This window comes from Lonchura striata, unplaced genomic scaffold (assembly GCF_046129695.1).
Source record: "Lonchura striata isolate bLonStr1 unplaced genomic scaffold, bLonStr1.mat Scaffold_111, whole genome shotgun sequence".
NCBI lineage: Eukaryota > Metazoa > Chordata > Aves > Passeriformes > Estrildidae > Lonchura > Lonchura striata.
The window spans coordinates 9,519-20,092 of NW_027461080.1; the positions used below are offsets into that span (position 1 = coordinate 9,519).

The window sequence follows — 10,574 nt, forward strand, 5'->3', positions numbered from 1 at the left end:
GGAGCCCTACAAACTGACATCAGGAACCTGGACTGCTGAGTTTTCTTTCCCAGGGAAAATGGAAAAAGGATGTGCCCAGGGGCCCCTAGCCCTGACTGCAAAAAATCCTTATATCGAAGGATGGAGCCCACACCGAAGTTGTCCCCTCCGCAAACTTGTGCTGCCCTGATAGACCCAAGGGAGCCCTACAAACTGACATCAGGAACCTGGACTGCTGAGTTTTCTTTCCCAGGGAAAGTGACCGAAGGGTGTGCCCAGGGGCCCCTGGCCCTGACTGCAAAAAATCCTTATATCGAAGGATGGACCCCACACCGAAGTTGTCCCCACCTCAAACTTGTGCTGCCCTGATAGACCCAAGGGAGCCCTACAAACTGACATCAGGAACCTGGACTGCTGAGTTTTCTTTCCCAGGGAAAATGGAAAAAGGATGTGCCCAGGGGCCCCTGGCCCTGGGCCCCGGGCCCTGACTGCAAAAAATCCATATATCGAAGGATGGACCCAACACCGAAGTTGTCCCCACCTCAAACTTGTGCTGCCCTGATAGACCCAAGGGAACCCTACAAATTGACATCAGGAACCTGGATTGCTGAGTTTTCTTTCCCAGGGAAAATGGAAAAAGGATGTGCCCAGGGGCCCCTGGCCCTGACTGCAAAAAATCCTTATATCGAAGGATGGACCCCACACCGAAGTTGTCCCCACCTCAAACTTGTGCTGCCCTGATAGACCCAAGGGAGCCCTACAAACTGACATCAGGAACCTGGACTGCTGAGTTTTCTTTCCCAGGGAAAATGGAAAAAGGATGTGCCCAGGGGCCCCTGGCCCTGACTGCAATAAATCCTTATATCGAAGGATGGACCCAACACCGAAATTGTCCCCACCTCAAACTTGTGCTGCCCTGATAGACCCAAGGGAGCCCTACAAACTGACATCAGGAACCTGGACTGCTGAGTTTTCTTTCCCAGGGAAAATGGAAAAAGGATGTGCCCAGGGGCCCCTGGCCCTGACTGCAAAAAATCCTTATATCGAAGGATGGACCCCACACCGAAGATGTCCCCACCTCAAACTTGTGCTGCCCTGATAGACCCAAGGGAGCCCTACAAACTGACATCAGGAACCTGGACTGCTGAGTTTTCTTTCCCAGGGAAAATGGAAAAAGGATGTGCCCAGGGGCCTCACTGCAAAGAATCCTTATATCGAAGGATGGACCCCACACCGAAGTTGTCCCCACCTCAAACTTGTGCTGCCCTTATAGACCCAAGGGAGCCCTACAAACTGACATCAGGAACCTGGACTGCTGAGTTTTCTTTCCCAGGGAAAATGGAAAAAGGATGTGCCCAGGGGCCCCTGACTGCAAAAAATCCTTATATCGAAGGATGGACCCCACACCGAAGATGTCCCCACCTCAAACTTGTGCTGCCCTGATAGACCCAAGGGAGCCCTACAAACTGACATCAGGAACCTGGACTGCTGAGTTTTCTTTCCCAGGGAAAATGGAAAAAGGATGTGCCCAGGGGCCCCTGGCCCTGACTGCAAAAAATCCTTATATCGAAGGATGGACCCCACACCGAAGTTGTCCCCACCTCAAACTTGTGCTGCCCTGATAGACCCAAGGGAGCCCTACAGACTGACATCAGGAACCTGGACTGCTGAGTTTTCTTTCCCAGGGAAAATGGAAAAAGGATGTGCCCAGGGGCCCCTGGCACTGGGCTGGGGCCTCACTGCAAAGAATCCTTATATCGAAGGATGGACCCCACACCGAAGTTGTCCCCACCTCAAACTTGTGCTGCCCTGATAGACCCAAGGGAGCCCTACAAACTGACATCAGGAACCTGGACTGCTGAGTTTTCTTTCCCAGGGAAAATGGAAAAAGGATGTGCCCAGGGGCCCCTGGCCCTGACTGCAAAAAATCCTTATATCGAAGGATGGACCCCACACCGAAGTTGTCCCCACCTCAAACTTGTGCTGCCCTGATAGACCCAAGGGAGCCCTACAAACTGACATCAGGAACCTGGACTGCTGAGTTTTCTTTCCCAGGGAAAATGGAAAAAGGATGTGCCCAGGGGCCCCTGGCCCTGACTGCAATAAATCCTTATATCGAAGGATGGACCCAACAGCGAAATTGTCCCCACCTCAAACTTGTGCTGCCCTGATAGACCCAAGGGAGCCCTACAAACTGACATCAGGAACCTGGACTGCTGAGTTTTCTTTCCCAGGGAAAATGGAAAAAGGATGTGCCCAGGGGCCCCTGGACATGGGCTGGGGCCACACTGCAAAGAATCCTTATATCGAAGGATGGACCCCACACCGAAGTTGTCCCCACCTCAAACTTGTGCTGCCCTGATAGACCCAAGGGAACCCTACAAACTGACATCAGGAACCTGGACTGCTGAGTTTTCTTTCCCAGGGAAAATGGAAAAAGGATGTGCCCAGGGGCCCCTGGCTCTGGGCTGGGGCCTCACTGCAAAGAATCCTTATATTGAAGGATGGACCCCACACCGAAGTTGTCCCCACCCCAAACTTGTGCTGCCCTGATAGACCCAAGGGAGCCCTACAAACTGACATCTGGAACCTGGACTTGTGAGTTTTCTTTCCCAGGGAAAATGGAAAAAGGATGTGCCCAGGGGCCCCTGGCCCTGACTGCAAAGAATCCTTATATCGAAGGATGGAGCTCACACCGAAGTTGTCCCCACCTCAAACTTGTGCTGCCCTGATAGACCCAAGGGAGCCCTACAAACTGACATCAGCAACCTGGACTGCTGAGTTTTCTTTCCCAGGGAAAATGGAAAAAGGATGTGCCCAGGGGCCCCTGGCCCTGACTGCAAAGAATCCTTATATCGAAGGATGGACCCCACACCAAAGATGTCCCCACCTCAAACTTGTGCTGCCCTGATAGACCCAAGGGAGCCCTACAAACTGACATCAGGAACCTGGACTGCTGAGTTTTCTTTCCCAGGGAAAATGGAAAAAGGATGTGCCCAGGGGCCCCTGGCCCTGACTGCAAAAAATCCTTATATCGAAGGATGGACCCCATACCGAAGTTGTCCCCACCTCAAACTTGTGCTGCCCTGATAGACCCAAGGGAGCCCTACAAACTGACATCAGGAACCTGGACTGCTTAGTTTACTTTCCCAGGGAAAATGGAAAAAGGATGTGCCCAGGGGCCCCTGGCCCTGACTGCAAAGAATCCTTATATCGAAGGATGGACCCCACACCGAAGTTGTCCCCACCTCAAACTTGTGCTGCCCTGATAGACCCAAGGGAGCCCTACAAACTGACATCAGGAACCTGGACTGCTGAGTTTTCTTTCCCAGGGAAAATGGAAAAAGGAGGTGCCCAGGGGCCCCTGGCCCTGACTGCAATAAATCCTTATATCGAAGGATGGACCCCACACCGAAGTTGTCCCCACCTCAAACTTGTGCTGCCCTAATAGACCCAAGGGAGCCCTACAAACTGACATCAGGAACCTGGACTGCTGAGTTTTCTTTCCCAGGGAAAATGGAAAAAGGATGTGCCCACGGGCCCCTGGCCCTGACTGCAAAGAATCCTTATATCGAAGGATGGACCTCACACCGAAGTTGTCCCCACCTCAAACTTGTGCTGCCCTGATAGACCCAAGGGAGCCCTACAAACTGACATCAGGAACCTGGATTGCTGAGTTTTCTTTCCCAGGGAAAATGGAAAAAGGATGTGCCCAGGGGCCCCTGGCCCTGACTGCAATAAATCCTTATATCGAAGGATGGACCCCACACCGAAGTTGTCCCCACCTCAAACTTGTGCTGCCCTGATAGACCCAAGGGAGCCCTACAAACTGACACCAGGAACCTGGACTGCTGAGTTTTCTTTCCCAGGGAAAATGGAAAAAGGATGTGCCCAGGGACCCCTGGCCCTGGGCCCCGGGCCCTGACTGCAAAAAATCCTTATATCGAAGGATGGACCCAACACCGAAGTTGTCCCCACCTCAAACTTGTGCTGCCCTGATAGACCCAAGGGAACCCTACAAATTGACATCAGGAACCTGGACTGCTGAGTTTTCTTTCCCAGGGAAAATGGAAAAAGGATGTGCCCAGGGGCCCCTGGCCCTGACTGCAAAAAATCCTTATATCGAAGGATGGACCCCACACCGAAGTTGTCCCCACCTCAAACTTGTGCTGCCCTGATAGACCCAAGGGAGCCCTACAAACTGACATCAGCAACCTGGACTGCTGAGTTTTCTTTCCCAGGGAAAATGGAAAAACGATGTGCCCAGGGGCCCTTGGCCCTGACTGCAAAAAATCCTTATATCGAAGGATGGACCCAACACCGAAATTGTCCCCACCTCAAACTTGTGCTGCCCTGATAGACCCAAGGGAGCCCTACAAACTGACATCAGGAACCTGGACTGCTGAGTTTTCTTTCCCAGGGAAAATGGAAAAAGGATGTGCCCAGGGGCCCCTGGCCCTGACTGCAAAAAATCCTTATATCGAAGGATGGACCCCACACCAAAGTTGTCCCCACCTCAAACTTGTGCTGCCCTGATAGACCCAAGGGAGCCCTACAAACTGACATCAGGAACCTGGACTGCTGAGTTTTCTTTCCCAGGGAAAATGAAAAAAGGATGTGCCCAGGGGCCCCTGGCCCGGGGCTGGGGCCTCACTTCAAAGAATCCTTATATCGAAGGATGGACCCCACACCGAAGTTGTCCCCACCTCAAACTTGTGCTGCCCTGATAGACCCAAGGGAGCCCTACAAACTGACATCAGGAACCTGGACTGCTGAGTTTTCTTTCCCAGGGAAAATGGAAAAAGGATGTGCCCAGGGGCCCCTGGCGCTGGGCTGGTGCCTCACTGCAAAGAATCCTTATATCGAAGGATGGACCCCACACCGAAGTTGTCCCCACCTCAAACTTGTGCTGCCCTGATAGACCCAAGGGAGCCCTACAAACTGCCATCAGGAACCTGGACTGCTGAGTTTTCTTTCCCAGGGAAAATGGAAAAAGGATGTGCCCAGGGGCCCCTGGCCCTGACTGCAAAAAATCCTTATATCGAAGGATGGACCCCACACCGAAGTTGTCCCCACCTCAAACTTGTGCTGCCCTGATAGACCCAAGGGAGCCCTACAAACTGACATCAGGAACCTGGACTGCTGAGTTTTCTTTCCCAGGGAAAATGTAAAATGGATGTGCCCAGGGGCCCCTGGCGCTGGGCTGGGACCGGACTGCAAAGAATCCTTATATCGAATGATGGAGCCCAGACCAAAGTTGTCCCCACCTCAAACTTCTGCTGCCCTGATAGACCCAAGGGAGCCCTACAAACTGACATCAGGAACCTGGACTGCTGAGTTTTCTTTCCCAGGGAAAATGGGAAAAGGATGTGCCCAGGGGCCCCTGGCCCTGACTGCAAAAAATCCTTATATCGAAGGATGGACCCCACACCGAAGTTGTCCCCACCTCAAACTTGTGCTGCCCTGATAGACCCAAGGGAGCCCTACAAACTGACATCAGGAACCTGGACTGCTGAGTTTTCTTTCCCAGGGAAAATGGCCAAAGGATGTGCCCAGGGGCCCCTGGCCCTGACTGCAATAAATCCTTATATCGAAGGACGGAGCGCAGACCGAAGGTGTCCCCACCTCAAACTTGTGCTGCCCTGATAGACCCAAGGGAGCCCTACAAACTGACATCAGGAACCTGGACTGCTGAGTTTTCTTTCCCAGGGAAAATGGCCAAAGGGTGTGCCCAGGGGCCCCTGGCCTTGGGCTGGGCCCTGACTGCAAAGAATCCTTATATCGAAGGATGGAGCCCAGACCGAAATTCTCCCCATCTTAAACTTGTGCTGCCCTGATAGACCAAAGGGAGCCCTACAAACTGACATCAGGAACCTGGACTGCTGAGTTTTCTTTTCCAGAGAAAATGGCCAAAGGATGTGCCCAGTGGCCCCTGGTCCTGACTGCAAAAAATCCTTATATCGAAGGAGGGAGCCCAGACCGAAGTTGTCCCCAACTCAAACTTGTGCTGCCCTGATACACCCAAGGGAGCCCTACAAACTGACATCAGGAATCTGGGCTTCTGAATTTGCTTTCACTATGTAGATATCCCTCATTCATTGGCAGGGCCCTGCGATCCCCTTGGTTTTCAGGTCCCACGTTTCCTTTTGCTTCCTCAATGTCAAATCCTCACTGGATTTCCCTCATCTTGCATCTCCCACCCCCAAGTACTCAGGGATTTTTTTTCATGCCGAATACCTGTTTTAATCTGACAGTACAAAGCTTCGGCTTGATTTTTTCTGTGCTTGATTTCTCCTTGGGAAATCTGCCACCATATAACCCTAACCACAACCACTTTGCTTTGCTCAGAATTCACAACCTTCAGACCAGCATCATGGCACCTTACCCACTGGCCCTCCACTGGCACCTTCCCAAAGCATTCCAGTAATGCTCCACATTTTCAGTGGGCATCCTGTCTCGCCCTCATCCTGACCCTAAAAATACACCAAGGAATTCTAAAATAGCCATTAGGAAGGTATAACAATTCTCTAAAAGATGCCAGAGAAAGCCTTCAAAAATCCCCTAATAGCCCTGCAAAAAAAAACACTCAAGGAAGCCTGCTCTGCCTCCACACCCCTTCCTGTTGCCCTCTAGCCCACAGATGTCATCCCTACCTTTTCGCAGCGGGTCCTGTTGTCCTCTGAGGGTTCTGGCGTTGTCCTGGTGCGAGGGTCGCTGCCCTGTCCCACTGGGAGGCTTCCGGTGTGGTCTCGCTGTCAGGCTTGCTGTGCTGTGCTGCTGTTGTTAGGGGTGAAAAGGGAAAAGGCTGCTTAGGGTGAGGTTAGGGCTGGGTGAGGGGTGCTGCACCTGTACCCTAACTTGCCTCCTAAGCTGTACGCTGTAGCCCTGATCCCCACTGGACTGTCCAGCCCTCAGACCCTCTCCCTTCACCCCTGACCCCTCCCTCAGCCCCCCAGCCCTCAGGCTCTGGCTGTCACCCTCGAACCCCCCTTTGCCCCTCAAGCCCCCTCTCCTCTGCTCCTCAGCCCCCAGCTTCTCTGTGTCACCCTCCAGCTGCCCCTGCCCCCCTCAGCATCTCTCTGTGTCACCCACTGTCCCCTCCCCTGTTCCTCCCTCAGCTCCCAGCCTCTGTCACCCTCAAGCTGTCCCTCAGCCTCTATGCCATGAAAAGACCCTAAAAAACCCACAAAAATGCCCTAAAAAAACCCTCATCTTCAAAATGTCTTTAAACCCCGACAAAAACATGAAAATAGCCTCAGAATGCCCTTAAAATACAATAAAAATACTCTACTTTAAAAAGCCCCTAAAACACCCCTAAAAACCCCCAAAGAACGTTTAAAAAATATCTCTAAATATTCCTAGAAGAGCTCTAAAAATAGCCCCAAAATCCTTAAAACACATTGATGAGACCCTAAAGAAACACCGCAGCGAGGGAGGCTGGAAGATGCGAAGCCGCGCTCCCGGCCCCGGGTGCAGCGCTGCTCCGGCAGGAAAGCGGCTCCTCCGGCAGGAAGAGGCGGCGCCAGGCCAGGAGACCCCCGCCCGCTGCCCCCGGCCCGGCGGGGCCGGCACCGGGCCCGGGGGGCCCCGGCGGCGCCCGAGCCCCGCGCCCGGAGCGGACGGAGCGGCGGCACCGGCGCGGCGCCCGCGCCGCCTCCCCCGCCCGCCGGCCCGGCCAAAGCTCCGCTCGGCTCCGCACGGCTCGCACCGGCGCGGCTCCGGCGGGCCCGCGGCAGCCCAGCCGCGCCCAGCTCCCCTTCCGCCCCGGCCAGCCCCGGCACTGCCGGCAGGGCTCCGCGCCGGACCCTTCGCTGCCGGGCCGGGGGCAGAAGAAGCGCCCCGAATGCAGCGGCACAGCCCGATCCCCGCCCTGCCAGCGCTGCCACGGCTGCAGCTCCCTTCCTCTGAAGCCCCGACACTGATGCCACGCTCCGGCGCTCACCTCACCCTAACAAGGGAAAAGAAATGTAGGCTTCCCTTCAATCGTGTCCCCTAGAAGAGAAGAAAAGAAGCAGCTTTCCTCAAATGATGGCAAAAGGGAGAATTTTACCTCAATCCAAACCCCTTAAAAGGTGGGACCACAGGACTGCCCCCTCCAATTCAACCCCAGGATGACGAAATTTCAAAGGGAAAGGAGAAAAGTCCCCGCTATAAAGGCACAGCACCGGCTCACCTGCTTGGCTGCTGCTTCTCGGCACAAAGGTTTGTCCCTGGGCTCCTCCTTTGAGCAATGCTCCACGTATCCAAGTGTGTATCCAGGTGATCCCCCGGACCCTGTCCAAAGCGCCCACCGTCCTTCCAGGAGACAGCCCCGCGAGCCCCCCACAAACTCCTCTTCTCCAGCAGCTCTGTGCAAAACCCGGCTGAGGCAAAGCCTCACCCTTAAATAACCTCCCCCCGGCAGGACACGCCCCTCCTCCTCATCAACTTAACAGCTCGCACCTGCTGCTGTTGCCACTCTCCAACAGCGTCTCTTGGTCTCTCCCTCTCCAGCACACAGCCCACTTCTCACAGACACAGATCCAACAGAAATCTGCTACAGGTGTTGGCTTTTCTTAATCCACCTGGTTACATGATTAAAACACATACATGCATTGATGGTCATTGAGAGAAAGCTTTCCCCTGGAGAAAACAGTCCTTTTGCCGGCACACTTTGATACACCTTCGGAAAAAGCAGAATCTGCACCAACTCCTAAGACCCCTGCCGAGGAACCCAGCCCTGCCTGGGACACCCAAAGCAGCAGACCTTGAAAAAGGAGGGGAAAAGTCAAGCTTGGAGTGGAAAAAGAGGATAGAACTACAGCAGCCTTTAAAAATGCCTGCACAGAGCAATAGTGGGAACCAGACACATTTATTCTTTCCTTGCTTTCTGTGATGACATAAATAGGAAGTAAGAACACGTTAAACAAAAGGCAGAGCTAGGATTTTACAGGTCTTCATTTTGGCAGCCTGCATGACAAACACCTCTTCCAGGACTGCGATGCCTTTTGGGGAATGGCAGAGAACGGAGGCAAAAGGTGCCGGGAGCCCTTTCTGTTCCCTTCAGCCCCTGCAGCCCCTCCGGTGCTTTCAGGGCACTCTCTTGGTTTGTTCCTAGAGAAAAAGGCTAGGGCATGATTTTCAAAACTACTGCCCGTCCCCAGTCAGAGTTTCCTACATTCCTGGGTACAAATGAGTGGATGGAGGGAGTGGATGGATGCTGTCCAGCAGTGTCCCCAGGGGCATCTGGAGTGTTCACACTGCTGAGCTGAGAAAAACTCACAAAACCCAGCCCAGGGGCCTGTGATCCTCCACCCACCCGGGGGAACTCCGGGTGCTGTAAACAGAGGCCACAGCACACACCAGGCTCTGCTGTGCCCGGTGAGGAGTCTCTGTATGAGCCCTGAGCCCTGGCATCGCCTCCCAAACACCACAGAGACCTCTTGTGCCATCAGAGAAAAGCCCTGGAGCAAACGTGTGTCCCCAGCACGATCAACAAGAGATGCAGAATTACCTCCTCAATAAAAACACTGTTTCTGATGGAAATGTTACCTCTGTCAACTGTGAGGATTTTATAGGAATACTGGCTCAAGAATTCAGTGACTTCAGGGATTCCATACCACAGGTTCCTGGGACTGCTTGGGCATCCAGAGCCTATAGTATTGGTTAAACTGGTAGAGCTGAGGATACTTATCAGCTTTGTCACAGAGCTGGAACGTCACGCAGGGAGCAAGGGGTTCTCTCGGAGAGTGCAGGAGGCCAGTGAAAACAGCACCAAGGTCCTCCACGACGTCTGCTCCTAGAAAAGCCAAATAAATTAAACTATTGACATGAGCACGGACACTGGGGCAACCTTCCTTACTTTGGGCCTTGCCAGCAGCCCACAGAGCCTCACGCAGAAAAGAACTGATCGAGATCAAAAAGTGTTCCTAGTGACCTAGACAGGTGCTCCTGGCCGCTGAGGTACCTGAAAAACCCTCCAGACATCATCAGCTCTTGCTTAAGCAAATAATCCACCTTCACCGTGTTGTGCCAAAAACACGCCCGGCCCTTAACAGGGAGAGACCCTGCCAGGCACCGCCTCAGAGAAGAACCGAGCTGTACTGGGGGGACACACCCAGCCAACGTGTACGAGTTAAACAGAATTTTCTCTCAGAACTGGGACTTTCAGCACCCCCCAGGTGCTACTCGACTGCCACATACACACAGAGGGCTTCGTGAGGTGCTCTGGGGTTGGCCAGTCCTGCTCCAAGCCCTGCTGATGCCCCGGTGGTTTTAAGGATGTCCTCAAGGAGGTGGTAGAACCTCACAGTGTTTGCCCCTGGAGCTTAATTTCTGAAGTTTTCCTTGGGAAACGCACCCACTTCCTACTTAACAAGGCAGTCCCCTCTCCCTGCTCTCAGGAAGAGCTGCCCACAGGCACGGGAACCACCTTCCTCTCCTGATCGCCACGCTCTGCCCTTAAAACGCTGTTACTGAGGCCAGCTACTTCCACACCAAGACTGTCCATGCAGGGACAGTGTCCCTTCTCTTCAGGGTCAGGGAAAAAGGGCAGAAGCACCTACAGAGCTTCAATGCCCCTCCTGAGCACAAAGCACCGTGAATCTGCACCTCCT

The 10,574-nt window shown here is 53.7% G+C and overlaps 1 long non-coding RNA gene across 1 annotated transcript; it reads right to left on the bottom strand.

Annotated features, from left to right (window-relative positions):
* Positions 1-6,612: 6,612 nt before the first annotated feature.
* Positions 6,613-8,337, bottom strand: LOC144248406 (uncharacterized). Its single transcript, XR_013341725.1, has 3 exons — positions 8,153-8,337; positions 7,922-7,971; positions 6,613-6,756 (listed from the first exon to the last, which is right to left on the bottom strand). It is a non-coding gene; the product is annotated as an uncharacterized LOC144248406 (long non-coding RNA).
* Positions 8,338-10,574: the final 2,237 nt, after the last annotated feature.